At 40.5% G+C, this 18,243-nt stretch overlaps 1 protein-coding gene across 2 annotated transcripts in view; it reads right to left on the bottom strand.

Annotated features, from left to right (window-relative positions):
• The window catches only part of TRPM1 (transient receptor potential cation channel subfamily M member 1), a 124,458-nt gene extending 106,467 nt beyond the window's left edge, over window positions 1-17,991 (bottom strand). For both annotated transcript variants that reach the window (XM_061347561.1, XM_061347559.1), the window contains exon 1: window positions 17,899-17,991. The gene's annotated coding sequence lies outside the window, so the exon portion shown is untranslated. The remainder of the gene's footprint in view (window positions 1-17,898) is intronic.
• Between the last annotated feature and the right edge of the window lie 252 nt (window positions 17,992-18,243).

An 18,243-nucleotide genomic window follows, 5' to 3' on the forward strand; every position in this document is an offset into this window, starting at 1 on the left:
AGGGAAGAGAATACAACACCTCACCACCTGCCGACCAATTACTCACCCCCCCCAGCCCGACCAAGCACCGACCTATACCTAGTCCAACCCCACAGTCCTAGCCCTTACGGGTAACTCTCAGTTACATCCTGGGCATGATGTGCTGTGGTATGGAATACCTCTTTGGTCAGTTTGGGTCAGGTGTCCTGTCCCTGCTTCCTCCTGGCTTTCCCTCCTCCCTGGCAGAGTATGAGGCTCAGAAAGTCCTTGGCCAGACCAAACATTTGAGCAGTAACTAAAAACATCGGTGCTATCAGCACTGTTCCCAGGCTGAAAGTCAAAAACACAGTGCTGCACCAGCTACCAAGAAGGAGAAAGAAAATGACTGCTACTGCTGAACCCAGGACAAAGTGCTAAATGACTCTGAGTTCAGTCATGCTGTGTGAGTGTTCTCCAACAATTTCAATGAAACAAATAGTAACGTACTCAGCAATTAACTGCAAACAGCAAGGGCTTAAATAGCAGCAGCAAAGACTCTTATCCAGCATGATTTATCCAGCATGATTTTATGGTGGGGCTTTGAATTTTCCTCAATACACAACTTCCACGGATTTGAGTGAGAACATAAGAAAAGAGCACACAAGTTGCACTGGTTACATTATCAGGAAAATGTACAAAGCAGGCTGAGCACAGCAAGTACCATGCCTGTAAGAGGAAGGTAACACATGCAAAAAATGCAGCTAAAAAAGACAGTATTCTACAAGATGAACTCCACCAAATGGCAGGATAGGAGACTGGGTGTTATGATTGGCAAGAAGCATTCAGGATTTCTGCAAGAACCTTTCTGAACACAGAAACTATGCCAAAGGTAATAGGAAGACAACTTGGAATGAGAGATCAATAGGAAAAAAAAAAAAAAAACAGAAAAGAAAAAAAAAAAGAGAGAACTAATGAACTAAAAAAAGCCAAGTCAGTTTAGTGAGATCTGTGTCTCTGTGGGTGTTTATATATATAAAAATAAGTGAGCTATGTGAGCTCTTTGGAGCCTGTCAAACTGATAAGAAATGGCCAACAGTGAACTAACATCTAGAAAGAGAATACAATTCCTTACAATATTAAAGAATGTGCCCAACATTCTTTGTTCTCCAGGTTTTTGATACCTATAACAAGCAGTTTGTACTGCAGTACCAAAAAATTCAAAGAAAGATCAGCACTCATGATGGTATGACATGATATTGCAGCATGGTTAGAAATGGTGATGTTACTCTCTTGTTGTAGGTGAGGCTGGGAAAGTAGGAATGGAAAACCCAACATTTACCACAATGTCCTTTAGCTTTAGATTTTGCAGTTTTGGGAATGCTAAACACTGGATATACAGACCACCTCAGGTCCAGCGGGAATCCATGCAAATTCTGTATTGGATTTATCAGCCTCCAACTGGCATCCAAAAAAAACGTCCAGAACGAACAGAAAAGTTTTAAATAGTTGAGATGAATGACTTACCACAGGCCACACACGAGACTGGGCACCTACTGGCTTTACTACCACCTTACTCACAAAAGTACACATGCAGGTACAATCTTCAGTGGGACTTCATTGTTTTAATAGCACATTTACTAGATTCAAGTAACATAATGAGCAAATATGTCTATAAGCAAACAGATGAATGGAAATGATATTTTAACTTACATGCTTTCAAACATGCTTCTTAAGAAAGAAATAGTTTTTACCATTCTGAAAACATTATCCATCAGGCACCATAAAGACATGCTGCTGAATGCAAGAGTTTCACAGCTTTAACCCTGAGCAATTCTGGCCCAAAGCAGTCTGTTAATCTTCCGATATTAAGAACATTTAAAATGCAAATTGATCACCCAAACCCAAAACTACAATGTCATTACTGTTGACAGCACTGTCACAGCCTTGTGACAGTGTCACCCCATGCTAGAGGGCTGGCCACTTCTTCCTGAACTACACCAAAGCGGCTAGCAAATGGTGACAGACCCGGCAGTGAGAAATCACTGTTTGAAACACAGGAAGTCACTCATCAATATAATTCCTACTTGCACCCCAAAACTTAATTCCAAAGAAAAGCAAAATGTCACTTGGAACTAATGAAAGCACTTGGAAAACAATTTTGCCGTGAATGCTAATTCCCAGCTCCCACAGATGAGATATATAGTTAGGATTCTGCATAGCAGAGAGGTTAAGCCACTAGAGAGCTATCTAGTTGCTAAATTTAAAATAGAATTGGGTTGTTTTATTTGCAACTTTTTGTTTGCTGTCTTGTACCTCAAAGTCTGACTTAATTCTTATTTTTTATTTGCAACTTTTTGTTTGCTGTCTTGTACCTCAAAGTCTGACTTAATTCTTATTAAATACCTCTCCAGCTTTGTGTGGGATTTGGATAAAAGTGAATCAAGGTGAAATAAAAGGTAAGATGACAAGTTCAAGCAGTTCACAGGAATTTCTGGGAGATCCTTACCATAAAACATATTGAAGAGATCCAAGGCCTGAAAATTGTTTACTTTTGCACTGCGCAAAGACATTGCATAGACTGATAGACTGAGGGAAGAGAATCCACTTAACAAGCCCAAACTAGTACATGTCCTGTGAGTAAAACACTTCAGAGCTGTGGGCAAACACTGAATCATAGGCATTAACTCAAGTTATGTATTTTGCCCAGGCTTTAGCATAGGTAGAGTGATCAGCCACAGTATGACGCCCTTACTGAATATTTCTTAACCAGTTCATATTACAGCTGCTGACAAACAAATACATAATACTCAGATTTGACCTTTGTTGGGGTTTCTGCATGTCCTGTGCCATGAAACCTTTAGAGAAGTATGTAGATTAACCAATTTTTATTTTTCTTTTTTAATATGCTGCTTCTTTCCCACAAACTCCATATCCCACAGGGGTTAAATGGTACAGCAACAGAGTTAAAATAGGCTCAGGAAAAAGCATGAGACTTAAAAATAGATGAGGAATCCAGGAGGCAAAGATACAGGAAGAGGTCATTGAGACAGGCTCCAATAAGCCTGTGGAGGGTAACTTGAAATACTTTGCCTCAGTTAAGTCAGTGTGGGTTTTACCAGGGCCCTTTTACTGGGGCAGTACTTCATCCAGAGAGGTCAAACTTGGATTTGATCAGCGAGTGAATGAAAAGCCAGTGTAGTGGGAAACAGTGACAGTCACAAACATTTCACTGTTTATGTGGAGTACAGAGTGCAGTGGCCCTTGAAAGACAGACTGGTTTAATGTCTGCCTTTACGCAAGCAAGACTGATGGGTTTTAAATGGAAGTATTAGAACAAGATATGCTTTTGTTCTGCAAGAATATGAACCTCCTACCTCTTGTGTTTTTAAGGAATATCAAGGCTGGAGGAAGTCTTACTATGTTTGAAACTATGAAAGCTATTCATTTACAAATCTTTAGTCTTAACACAAAACCACAACACAAACGAAGGGCTAAGGCAGTACAATGCATGCTTGGCGACAAAGAACAAGACGACTAACTACACCGCTGAGTTTGCATACATCTTGCAGTGAAATTTTTCAGGCTTTTTAGCCTTCAACAAGTGACTGAACTCAAAAGAGAAAAACAGAAATGTAACTGTCCTGGGTTCAGCAGTAGCAGTTCAGCAGTAATGCATGGTTCCGAGTTACCGGCTGGGCTTAAACCACGACAGTAACCAGCCATTAGGTATGGTACCAGCAATTCCTCAAACACTTATTTCCATGTGTTGCCACTTCTGAAAGAAGACTGTTGAGAAGTTATGCTGGGAAATAAACATTGCCTAATCCTGAAGAGTAACCACAAGAACAGAAAAAGAAGTGTTACTGTAGCTGCTGTCTTTCTCCCACAGCATCAGTCTCTGAATATAAACTGAAATAAAGATATTAAAAGTCACTTGGGGGTCTACCTGGTATTTATGTAACTTTCTTACAGCTATATGAAGCTTGCAGTTCAAAAGTCTAGCAAACACTTCCACTCTATTACCCTCCACTCTCCAAATGTTTGGCTACTGGGAAAACAAACTATGCCCTCTCTCAGAAACTGTCTACTAGGTGTATTTCAAGTTTGGCTCTGCAAGTTTAGCCATGGTCTTGGCTGATGGGGATATTAGCAACAGCACAACCTACTTGTTCCCAAGCAAAGTAGTTATTTTTTGGTAATTTGGTCAAGGAAGGAGAGTAGGACATCTATTGAAAGAGATACTCTGCCTCCTCATGCCCCTGTTTGCATCAAGTACTAGGACATATACATGCAAGAAGCTGAATTACTATGCTGCTGGTGCCTACCTCCTTCATGAACAAAGCCAGTTTACCCTACTCTCCATTACAGTTGCTACCTCTGCACTAACTAAAGAGATACTTGTGCAGACTGTATCTGCAAACACCAAGTGGTCACTACCCATTTGAAACGCCAATATTTGGTCAGTTGAATTAGAAAGGTAAGTCTAACTCAGTGAATCTCAAAGTATGGGTATTATCTCATCAGAACCAAGCAAAAATAACTGCTTATTCTGGTATTTGGGTTCATGAGTCTGGTAGACACAAGTGTGTGGCCCAAAGTGGACAGCAGCTGGAGTCAGTCTGGGAAACTCTGATGAAGATCATGGAATTCTGAAATGTTTTCTCAGAGAAAATCACCGAGTCCTCTACTAATTGGCACACTTTACCATTACGCTGGATGATACATGGTGTTTGCCTCAGAGAAGTAGAGAAGGCCAGAAATCAACAGAATTTCTCTCTGCCCTGATTCTTTTTCAAGGGTTCAGCTCAGTTTATCTTTTCACTTTGAATTTGGTGAATAATCTTGAAAGAATCACCTTCCTTGGGCAAAGAACATGGTGTGACACATCCTGAAAGGATCCAATCTGCAATATGATCCATGAACCACGTGATGATTTATAAAAACACTGGACTTTCAGCACATGTGTGACAGTGCCTCAGAACATTTCTGTTTGAAATTACCAACTGAAAATAAGCAGAAAACCTAACAAAAGATCCTCCCAGGAACTCACTTTGTAGCTGAATATTATGCAAGCTCTTCAGAGTTTAAGATTTTCTTTCCCTCAAGCCATAGAATGAGATGGCAAAAATGAGATTCACCAGCAGATCTAGCATTTACAATATAAAAGGAAGTGAAAACACATCACGAGTTGAGCAGCTCTTCTTGCATTTGTGGCTTTATATTGCAGATTGGGAAGAAGCATCACTTCCCAAATACTACCCACAATTTAAATCCCAAGTACCTTCTGGCCAAGCAAAAGTCCCTAAACATCTCTATCCAAGTTCTCAGAGGTCAGATTCACTAAACCCATCATTGTATTGTAGTGGCTGGAACACAAGTTTCTATAGTGGTTAATAAAGTTTGTGAAGTACAACATTCCATATGCCTCTCCACTCATACAAAGCCTCACACAACAGCAACAGCCCCAAGCTGAGAATTTATGCTTTCCACTGTGTATAGCTCATCCATACATGAGATGTAAGCATTGTGAGTGCAACTGACTACGATATTTCCAAAATTCAGCACAACAAAAAATTACCTGTTGCCAGTCCAAAGGTGAATATGAACCTGCATAATGAGACTGTCCCATGGGAGAAAAAGAAATGTAAAAAAACCCCGTGCTGTACATTCAGATTTCAGACAAGAATAAAACCAAAGCAAATGGCAGGAATTATATGATTGCTATGAGGCATGAAACCAGAGCTGAAAGAATTGCCTCTATTCAGCATCTCAGCTTTAGAAACAAGGAGTGGATAAACAATTAGACAATGGGTCTGGTATACAATTTCACTGCACTGAGTCAGAAGCAGCGGAGATGGATACACTAGCATTCTTGGAGAACTGATGCTTGCATGAGGATGAGCTGCACCATCGCTTCTGATCCATGAGAAACAAAGACACCTGGCAGAGATTGAAAAGCATCCCCTCCCCATGCCACAGATACCATTTACTCCCAAAGCATTCAAATAGCCCTGAACACTTGGTGCACTTTCTCCAATGCTAGTGTTAGACTAAACTGCATAGTGCAGAAAACACAAGGAGAACACATTACACAGCTGGGGAATTGAAGGGGGAGATTGCCATACTTAAAGGCCTTGGCAAGAACAATCTTCAGCCAGACTTGACTGCAACTGTGACTGGCTACTACTTTATTCACCTGTTTCTGTAGACACTGGCCTTGCTCCAGGTACTGCTGATGCTTTTCAAGCAGAGTGTGCTTTCCAGCAATACCCATCATATGCTTCCAGCCTCTCCAACAGCAAACTGCCTTGACCACGAATGCACTTGCTGCCCTGCCTGTTAACGCACTCATTTTGTCAGAATGCTAGGGCTCTGGCCAAAGTTTTTAGCTGCTCTTTAAACAAACCCTCAGATCCAAGTCTCACACACCCAACAGCACATGCTATAGAATATAACATTCCTTAAAGCTGGGGTTTGCAGCACCTGCGAGTTCTGTTTTAATTCTCCAGTTTCTAGCTGTGCCAGAATACATGTAATGGGAAAAGGCTTACGTAGGTACCATCCACCTCCTAATGTCAGCACCCCTTGGAAGAACACACTCTGGTTTGAAGCTGCTTTTTTACCAGCAGACAACTGGCAATAATGGGTATCTACTGCATAATCTAATTCCACCTTCCAGTTACTAAGGTTAGCCTACAATTTCTTTCCACTGGCTAAGTGTCCTTAAAATGAGACACAAATACTCATGTATAATCTGGAGCTTACTTGAGATGCTGTTGCTATAGTCTTGCTGTGCAATGTTACTCAAGCGGATTTCACACAAGATTTCACAATTTCCTAAATTAGATTGTACTGGGAGTGGAAGTGGGAGATGAGGGAGAAGAATGGAAATACTTGATAGAATTAATTCAGTGTGACACAGACAGACACACTCATCTGAACATCTGATTCCATTATAAACTTGAAACCAAGGATTTGAAACTGATTTTGCTTACTTTACACTCCCATTACATATTTGCCACCTAACGCAGAAGGAGAAAGAAAGGACAATATATTCTGTGAATGCTGCAGAACTCCAGCAATAATCTTCCAAATTCTTCACTTTGCATTTCATTTCCTGGTCCTTATCTCTTGCCTTTGCTCTGTTATATGTACTCAGTTCTTCATTCACTTTTACTTTATTCCTTGAACCTCCTCCACCCTGAAAGCCCTTCACTGAACAGTAACCTGGCAAGCTCCACTCATACTTGCCTTATCTGCACCTAAAGCACTAGAAAATGACTCTTTGCTGTTTACATCGAAGACCAAAACAGACAAGTATTTTGAGTATATGACAGGACAGTGCCTTAGGAAAAAGAGCAAAGGCATTCTGCAATGTAGCACCACTGCCCTGGCACCTCCATCAATGCTGTACATAAATTCATTTACCAGAAGTTGCTCTTTAAGTTTACCTGTGGGCTCAAGGTCACCAATTGTGGCTATATCCCTTTTGCTCTAAGGGAGAAAATAGTCTGCAAAAAGAAAGCAATAATCCCTCATAAGCCTCTACTGGTGTAGGAATAGAAACCATTTCTGAACATAACTGACAACTTGAGGGTTTGAGTTTGTGGAAAGTGCTAACACATTTACATCTCAGTGGAAGCCCCCAGATCTTCTGTTGCCCAAAGAAATGGTGAATGCTCCATCCCTGGAAGTGTTCAAGGCCAGGTTGAACAGAGCCTTGCATGACATGGTCTAATGTGAAGGCTCCCTGCCCACGGCACTGGGGTTGGAACTAGATGATCTTAAATGTCCTTTTCAACCCTAACCATTCTATGATTCTGTGATTTAGTAAAGGAAAGCAGCAAGCTTCTACCTAAAGGTGATAGGTTTTGCCCCTCACCACTCAGTTCTTTATTCATTTCACCATTTTAATGTTTGTTTCCTAAAATACTCTGCAGGAGGCATCATGGCAACAAGCACTCACAACATGATTTCCTCTTCCACTGCCCTGAAAAATGGTCATTTCCCCCTCACTGACAGAGCCACCAGCTAAATTCACTAATACGCAAGGTTTGGCTTTTTTGATTTTTTTTCTTATATCCCTGGTAAAACAGACACAGTTTCTCATTGAAAGAGAAATCAGGGATGCAGCTCAGCTCTGTCCTTACTCTGAAAGCATTCATGTTCTGTTGTTTGATCAGAAGCTGTCAGATGCTGAAGCCCGACTCTTTCCTGCACAGAGAAAACCACAGCTCACTTGCCCTTTCACTAAGGGTCTGCTGCTGTTAACTGCCTCTGCCCCACTATGACTGTTGCTTCTTGATCTGCAGGGTTTCTCATCTGGGAAATCCCTTAGGCCAAAGAAAATCTGTTGTTCAGTGATGAGCTAGGGAGTCAATCCTTTCTTCCAAACACAAAGGCATCTTTCCCACTCCTGTGGGTGCTGCAGACTCCAGCCAGGTGTGTGTTCTGACTCATCATACACACATTAACACCTTTCACCTAAACAATGGCATTGTCTTATTTAATAATTCTATCATATAATCACTAAAGCATTTCCACATGTTATTAAGTATCACCACATTCTAGTCTGAACCGCCTGTATAGGCCTATTTTTGAAAGGTATTGCAAGTTACAACATTCAAACACACAGAAGGAAAATATAACCTAGCTTGGTTATTAAATGCAGGTTTTCAATTTACAAACAAGTGCTGTCATGGCAGTGTACTAATTGGCACAACAACTAATTAAGCCTGCATACTTATTTTGCCTGTACAAGATTTCTGTTGCAAGCATCAGCCTTCATAGTGCAAGTAAAAAAAAAATAAATAGGCGGTTGAGGGAGGAGAGAAACACATCGTGATACAACGTGATTATACAGTGATGTTATTTCTCTTATTCTGAGACACAACATGGCAGCTCTGTACTATGCAGTAAGCACATTCCTGTCAGAAAGGCAGCACCCTTGCTGCTGGAGGCTGCAGAGTGCAGCCCACTTAATTCCCCAAAAAGCATTCCACTCACTGAACAGATTTATGATGATTTTATCTAGGTTTCCTGGAAAATGCATTCATGTCACTCACTTGCTGTGCTTTGTTCAGTACTTGTGTTACACAAAAGTCACCAAAAAATGTTAAAACAGGCAGCACTGCCCCGTGGCCTTCTGCTGTCACCACAGCATGACAAGCAGACCCTTGTTCTGGGCTGTTGTTGACCACAGTCATGGTTCAGATGAACCCTGATGTGCTCAGCTGGACAGAAGAACGCTGGTAGCTGTGAGATGAATGCATGCAATTGGCCAGCACCTGCCATGCAAAACTCACACAACCCTTGTTCATAACATTAAGCTACCCTCTGATAAATGAGGAGGCTACTGAAGGCAGAATAACCCTCCTGGAGAGAGCATCATAAATTAGACAAGTAACTGCTGCAGTGTTACTACTAATCAAGCATGCTAAACCCCAGAAAGTAAGTGGAAATGTTACTAAGGGAAAGTCTTATCTTTCTTCACAGGTAACATAACTTAACTGCAGAGACACTGTGCGGCTCCACCATGGCGGAAGACAAGAGAGGGTCTGGAGAACAACTACTCACAGATTGCACCCTAGAGCTAATGCGGTTGCTATTATGCAGACCAGCTCCAGCAGGGATCCTAAGTTCATTGCCCAATTGGAGTTTACAGGTAAGGCTTTGCCCTAAATCCAGATGACTATCAGCATGTTACATACTCTGCTGAATGTCACTGAACTAGTCGCCTTACTGACCAAGGTTTTTCTTTTTTAATACACAAGTATCACCACAAAGGAAACCAAGCTTCTCAGGCAGGCAATAAATACTCCCACTGTAAAATGTATTCAGTCATTTAAGTGCAGAGAACAGGAGCTGATCACCTAGCAGATCTAGCCAGACATTTCCCACTGCATTTTTATTCTTGGAAACATGAATGCACAAAACAAAGGTCATTTTCATTACCCAAGTACATAATCTGGACTAAGAATAAATCAACTAATGCACTGAGAAAACTATTGGTACCTGTGTTCTAAGCACATACCACTTAGTGCTATTTGGACCCTTTTATGTTTGGTTTCCTTGAATATGAGTGAATGCATTCGATTCTGGTGAACGATAAATCATCTGCAGAGCTAAGTCCACATTTATTTAACATTTCCTCAAAGTAAACTCTGCACTACACAATTGCTCTGCAACATGTAAATTGTTCATTGGAACTCCATGTTGCAACTGCTTTCCTACAGCAGTTGCATTTGGGAAATAGAACTACTGCACGAGTTGGGAAACTAACCAGTAAACCAAACTGCACATTTTCAGAGTCACCTGTCTCTAAACCATCTACACACCAAGAATTCCCTACTACAACCTGTGAATAGTGTTAAACAGCAAACTGTATATTGTTACATAGCCACAGGCATCAATAAACAATAATTCCTGATGAATTAAAGAGAATTTTCTAGGGACAATTTTCCATGTGGGGCCCCGATACTCAAAAGGGAGAAAAGCCTGTTGCAGCTTCCCATCAGCATGGACAGGGGCCTGTCCTCCAGCCACTTACCTGTTTTCAAAGAATATCTATGAAATTACTTGGTTTTACCACTTAAACTCATAAAACAAGCTGAAAATTTACGAGTAAGCAGCACATATCATTGAGTAAGCCTGCCTTCCATAACGGAATACAACAACCAAAAAACACAACTAAATGGAAGTAGGAGCATGCAAAGGAGACTCTAGGAATTTGGCTTGGATTTTCGTACATTTTTTCCTTGAACAAAATTCGACTACACTGTCCTCCAATGAGGCTCCCAAAGGGAATTACTCTCATATAGCTCAAGGTAGCACACATGCCTGCTTCAGAACAACTTTGTAAGTAGTAAACCACAGTACTGTTAGTTTAAAAGGAAGAAATTGTAGCCAGGAATGTACAAAATGGATGTCAAAGATCTCCAAAACTACATTACAAGTACCTAAAATAAGGAAGCCAGTTTTCAAAATGTCTGTGTATCCAGTATTTGCAGAAATGGACAGCATCAACAAGCTTATGCAGGAACATACGGGGCGATGGGAAAACTCACAGGCTCTTAGTACCAGCTGGTGTAGCTCATGCTCCCGTGTCACATGAAATGCACATCTTCCCCCCACTACTTGGGTTTCCTGGAAATATCTCTAAGTTTGTGCACAGTGCACTGTCAGACCAAGTTATCATTTCCGTGTGTCACACTAGAAACTTAGCCTGCTTGTAATTTGAGACATTTCTGCAACTGTCCTTTGCTTCACAGATACAAGCTGACTTCTGCATCAGGAACTGATGCAGGAGAGGAGAAAATGTTGTCATGTTAAATTATGTTATTGTCACCTAACACCCTGAAAAAACAAGACAACTCTTTCATGTCTTTCTGCAGATGACACATAATATTAAAATTGTATTTCTAGCATTTAATCCATTTGATGGCATAAACTATGCCATTAAAAAGCATCTGCTTTCCAGGTGTCAGCAAAACCTCTGCCTAGTGCCCTGTGGCTGGGCATTCTGAAAATGCAAGGATTGGATTCTCAATCCATACACAAAGGTATATTGGTTCTCATCCTAGAATAATAACATTGTTTGGCTGGGCTTCAGAGTACTTCAGTCTAGTTTATATTAGTTTCCCACAAGGATTAAGTTTGGGCATCTGTGTATTCCTACAGTATAACTCATCCTGTCCTAGTCAAAATAATCTGGGGCTTAGACATCTGTAGGGCTGGTACTCAGGCTTTAGTATGTAGATATTGGGGTTATCTCAAAGATGAAGTCATAACACTGTCATGAAAGTGAGATGCCAGCACAGTGGCTGAGGAGGAGACATGGGCCAGATGCAGGTCTTATATCGATAGTCTGGATATAGTGCAAATGTGGGCAATAAACAATTAGAAAAGCAAAGCAGAACACAGCTTCATAAATGGTTTCTGTTCGTAAGGGAACATACAGACACTACATTCAAGAGAGTATGTGTTAAATACATATGAAACAGTGAATCACAGAGTTTACAGCAATATAAGCAGTGTACATTTACATACAAGAACAAAAAGTTGGCTTAGTTTCTCAGGCCCTGTTTCAGGGAACAGGATTACCTGTTGGAGAGATCTCCTGTGCAGAAGTGGCAATAAATTGTTTGGCTGCAGAAGATTTTATAATGGTGCCAAATGAGAGGGAGGATGGGCGGGAGACAAAACTCAAAGTCAGGCAAATCTCCCACTGCTGCCAAGAAAACTATTACAGAGCAGGAATCACTGAAAGCCCTGGGCTGAACCATCCAAAATGGAGCACCAAGACACTGCCCAGGGGAGACAGCACAGGAAAAGGGACTCCTTTCGGTTAACACCAGTAGACAATTAGTCCCACAGAGACACTCCCTCACTCCTCCCTCCAGTGGGATGGGGGAGGGAACTGGAAGGGCAGAAGTTATAAACTTCTAGGTTGAGATAAAGACAGTTTAATAAGGGCAGTGGTGGGGAGGAAGGGTTAAGAGGACACACAACACAAAACAAAATGAATCAAATTAAAACAAGTGATACAAAAGCAATCACTTGACACCAGCTACACCACTACCAAGCCAGCCCTCCCCAGTCAATGCCAAACCCTGGAAAACTGCCCCCACATTCTGTACTCAGCAACACATGCTGTGAGATGAAGCAACCGTTTGGCTAGTTTCTGTCAGGTGTCCTGTCTCTGCTACCTTTTGGCTTCTTGTGCCCCTTCTCACTGGCAGAGCAGGAGACTGAAAAGTCCTTCATACAGGCGAGTGCTACTGAGCAACAACTAAAACACCAGTGTGTTATCAGCATTGTCCTCAGACTAAAGCCAAAACACAGCACTGTACCAGCTACTAAGAAGAAAATTAACTTCACCCCAACTGAAACCAAAATAATCATATAAGACCAAAAGCAACACCGAAAACACTTGAGATAGAGCTCAAAATAATGATCCAGCAGAAGTTATTATTCTCAATGCATGGCTTCAGTTTTCCTCACTTTCTGCTGTATAGCTGGCAAAATCTGACAGAAATCTCAGAGTCCTGTTACAGAGACTGAAAACAGAGAAATTCATTATTTTGTTTTACCCTCCTATTATTTGCTGCACCTTAACCTGAACACACTCCTTTTCTCTTGTAAGCATTATTCAACTTGCTGTTGCATTTAAAAGTAATTTGCTGGGGGGGGGGGGGGTTGACATCACTCCGCACAAATATACACCAGCTGGAGAACTGGATTTCATCATTCGAAGTTCTATGGTATTTTTATGTCAGGGAAGTTGTATTTCTCAATACTGCTAAGAATTTACATCAACAGTTATAAGCTGCTGACTTATTATGATTGAATGTCTCAGAACCATTGGCCTTCAGATATTACTTCATCAGTTGGAAGTCTTTCCATAGCATGTTACAGACCACTGATCTACAGGTTTGCTGTCATCAAGTTGCTTTCCTGTAATGTATGATGAACAGCAACCTTATGAAAATTAGGAGATAGAAAGGTAAAAGGAAGATGAAAAAGGAGATTAAGAGCAAACTCCTCTAACTTTTACTTGTGGGTCACCAGCTCAGAGGTCTGACCAAGGCAGAAGGGCACACCTATACTTGGAAACAAACCAAGACACTCTCATGTCTCAACTGCAGAGGTCAGGCACACTATAGAACAGGCCTGCTTGGTGTATTTAGCAATATTATTGCTGTGAAGCCTTTTAGGATGCCCTGCTGATTATTACTAAAAGAAACAGCATCACCATCTTAAAAAAGGCTTCCTGCCTGCTGAGACACCAGAGAAATATGCCTATGCAGCCTCAGGTATGACATTTCTTTAGCCACAACTTGGAGATTTTATAAAAAAAAAAAAGAATGCCATGAGCACAGATGTCTTCTGTGATCTGCCCAGTACGCAATGTCTGACATTGTGAGCAGAAACTGATTCTCACGATTCTGTTTGCTGCTCACAAAGAAGTGCTTTACTTCTGCCTCTGGGCTTTCCAGTATGAAAAGATCAGTGCCTAAAAGCCACAGAACCTTATAACTTGGGCACTAAGAGGTGCCTGGATGCTGGCAAGGATGTCAGCCCCCACATGCAGAGGTGGGGAGAGCTGTGCTATGAAGAGAAAAGCTGGAAGAGTCCACATGTACCACTCTGCAGGTCTGTCCAGAAAAATCAGAGCCAAGTCTAGCTTTATAGAGCTAGTCCTATATGGAGCATCAAGAAAGGCTAATAAAGGGGCGGAGAGGGAGGAGGAAGGGGAAAAAAGTAAAATTAAGAAAAATGATTTCACATTTCAAAACACACTTGTCTGCTTACTAAACACTGTGGTAAGTGGTATATGAGAAATACAATTGAGAAAATTATTGAGGAAAAGAATCAGGGCTGGATTCCAAAATAAAAGCATTGGAATTAAACATTTCCCTGTACAAGCAGCAATGGTTTCACTGAGCCATCCTCCCCATCTTTCTCATCTTAAAAGCAGGTAAAAATAAATAAATAAAATAAAATAAAATAAAATAAAATAAAATAAAATAAAATAAAATAAAATAAAATAAAGCCATTCTCCCCATCAAGTCTCACTGCTTGGAATGCACAGGCATCATTTGCACATACAGTGGCTGTGCTGATTCTGTGGCTAGAGTACCCAATAAATCCATTAAAATGGATACAATCTGCATACAAAATCATTGATGCTCATTTCTAACATCTAAACTATTATTTCATGTTCTGATACAGAAAAGGACTAAGTATTGAACAATTGTGGTTCCTTTTGTTTCTTAGTTTTTATCATTTCCCACAAAGATACTACATTCATTATACAACAAACACTTCAGACTAGTAAAGAGGGAGTTCAGTTAAGTCCCTCCATTTCCCTATCCTTTACATTGCCATGCTAGTTACGTCAGCCTCCTAGTACAGAAATAACCAGATGAAATTAAAATAAGTATTTAAATCACTATGTGCAATGCAAGAACATTTTTACATGTATATTACTCTTTTCCATAGCACACACAATAGCACAATCTGCTATAATACTGTATAGAAAACAGCCTTTTATGTGTCCCAGCTTCCAAAAGTAACAAAATGCTTTTTTGTTTTTACTTCAGAGTTTACTTTCCTAATTATTCCATTCTATCTGCCACACCAGTAATGTCTTCTGCCACTCTGTGTGCAATCATTGCTTCTTTAATCAAGCACTTCTTTAATTTCAACATGGAGGAAGAATAATACTCAGGAATTCAGAAGTCTCTGTTCATCAAATTACACTGAAAATCAAGTAGGATAGTTTGCTAAAGCAATTCAATGAGATTTCCAACATGTTTGGATTCAACTGTGCTAGAAAGACGGCAAGACCATTGTTTTGGCACTATTCTGACATTTTTGATTGCTGTCACAGCCAGTCCAGGAAGCTCAGTGACACAGCACACTGCTGTCACTGCAGCTTACAGTGCTTTCTCAGCCCTCCAAAGCTGCTTGAACTGTTTCTGAAATGTCAGAGTTGCTGACTGCAGACTCCCAGGCTTTTTTTTTTTTTTTACAGTCCAAGTCTTTAACAACTGGTGATGTTGATATGGATTACTTGCTATAACACACTGGCTTGTCCAAAGTAAAATCCAAAAGGATTCTGAAGATGCAGGTGAACATCTGATACCTCCTCTATGAAGTCACTGGGAGCCGTGGCAAGAACAGTGGTATGCAAACATCCCTCCTTCCATTCCTTTCTTCTACCAGGTCTACAGTATTATTAACCTGATAACAATACAAGGGACTTCATTAGGGATGCTTACTTTTGAGAGAGGTAAAGGCCACAGGCTTTACACTGTACCCACTTTACTCCCATGGCTATGAAATCAAACAATTACTCATACACAGCTCTTTCCAGAACTCCCCCTCAAACCATGGAACCACTAAGCAGCAACCAGAGGGAAGCATCAGTAAAGACTAATATTCTATCGAAACAAAGGATTGTGAATACAAGTACTGCAAGAACACAGGCAGAGATGTCTGCTATTTTCTCCATTTCATGTTTTCCTTGTTTCCTCAATTTATTGGACAAGGAACTATTTACGTTGCGAAAATCAAATGAAACTAGATCTTTGAATTTTACAGCTGCTGTGTAGGAACTAAAATAGGGAGAGGGATTACATGGCCTTTTACTTTTTCCATTCTCATAAAGCTTTCTGAGGTGACGCAAAATAATGAAACTTCACTGAACTCCACAGAACTGTGGTTTGCACTTTTTGTGTGTCTGACTCATGGGACTTAAAGCAGAAGAGTATGAAATACAGAATAAATTATTGAGCAAACTAATGCAGGGAAAGGACTGATGAAATGCCTGCTACTATAAAACTGTATGTTTAAATCTTACCATGTTCTTGGGAATAGTAAACCATTTTTCTTACATGAAAGATGATACAGCATCCTTTTAACTGGAATAGTGTTTTTTTTTACACCAGTGATTAAAAATATTGCTATAGCTCTATTTTCTTTATTATTTTTGCCATGCAAAACAAAACATCACCTGATCTTTAAGTAAATCTGGCATTTGTATAACAACTTTGTTCTGTCCTGTTTAAAGTTCTTATTAATATAGTTCACAGAAATATTTTCATTTCACAAGGTACTTTAGAGCTTCTTATTCATGTAATTTAAAAGAGTACGCTATTTAGGGAGAGGCAGAACAGGGTGGATTCAATTAAAAATATTCTACTGCTATGCATTTGCTGCTAAACAAAATTAACTTATATATAAAGAAAACACTAAATATTAAAATCTCCTGCCAAAACCCAGGCTTCATAACTTGAGTGGATGGAAAAGCAGTACTATAACAGAGGGAAAAATTCTCACTTCAGCCTGCAGGTGAGAATATATCAACGACACAACCAAATTAAGAAAATTAAAGAAGGAAGTAGGATCTATTTTTATTAAATGTTTCTGGTAATCTCTGTTTCAAAATTCAGCTCATTTGGTGAGGACAAGCTCACAGTTGCAGGCTATTCAACAGAGGTGAATTTAAGGTTTCCTGTGTACTTACACAAATTCACTTTTCACCTTGCTCAGAGAAAATAAATATGCAAAAAAATAGTAACAATGAACAAACAGGCAGGTAAATATATTATCATTACAAAAAAGTGTTGATAAATGGGCACTGTATTTTGCCTAGTGATCTTCCATAAAAATTTTTTGTACTACTGATCTAATATAATCACCAAAATCTCTTATAAAAGAGACTCTTCACCCCTGCTGCTTGCAGGGGGGCTATTTGGTAGTTAGTTCACACAGAAGCATTTAATATTTTTCAATCCTGCACTAAAAGCCAAAGCTGGTTCCACTATGCAGCTGGAATTTTCATGTTCAGATGACAAACACACATACTGCACTCTGCTCTTGTATGTGTGACGAGATAGTGACTCTCACACTGATAGTAATCAAGATAGAACTATTTTTTACTTCTACTCAGCTATTACAAAGTCAGAGGCATATTTTAATTTATAGTCACTGGGTTACACACACATCTGGCGAATATGATTAACTTTTGTTTCACACTAAAAAAACCTTTCTGCTACAAGTAACCTTCACAACACACAACTGCTCTTACCCAAATGAAGAAGTCGCATCCAAAGGGTTCATCTAACAAGAAGAAGGAATAAGTTCTCATGGAAAGGACTCTCCTCCTCTGAACCTCCACACCTCAGGAGCCTGCCCTTCAGCACAGTCGGTGCACCACATGCCCAGGCTGACACCAGAACAAGCACTGAACCATGAAACTGCAGAAGTACTAGGCAGTTCATGAGGTTTACTGAGGACTTGGTTACAGCCATTAATTTCACATGGAAGGCACTTCTATACAGTGAAAGCTGCTACCAGGACAAAGCTTTAACATAACAGGTCTATTGAAAAATAAAGGTAAGGCCCCTGCCATTAGCTATAGCACACCATTACCTCCACAGTCTGCCTGCTGCCATTGGGCCTGGCTGTGTACACAGTGCAGCACCTCTCTCCTCCAGCCAGAGACTCCAGGGATGTGGTGAGCTGTGTTCTGGCTATTCGCATGATGAGGGCAAAACACCGGCAACACCCGACTGTCACTGCAATAACCCCTGGAAACACAGACACTTCCACAGCTACTCAATACCCACACAATCTTCTCCTGAGGTAAACACCACACAGCAAGCAAGGTCTTCCCTAATTGGTTAGCCTTCTCCAGAAGGTTCTGGAAGGGGGCAGAGCAGCCAATCACAGCTCTTGGCTCTGGCCAGGGGCTCCCCTCATGCTGGGGAGACATGC

Source organism: Neopsephotus bourkii, unplaced genomic scaffold (assembly GCF_033783945.1).
Source record: "Neopsephotus bourkii isolate Nb327-2 ecotype Australia unplaced genomic scaffold, CSIRO-AGI_Nbou_v1 NB_318, whole genome shotgun sequence".
In the NCBI taxonomy this organism is placed as follows: Eukaryota; Metazoa; Chordata; class Aves; order Psittaciformes; family Psittacidae; genus Neopsephotus; species Neopsephotus bourkii.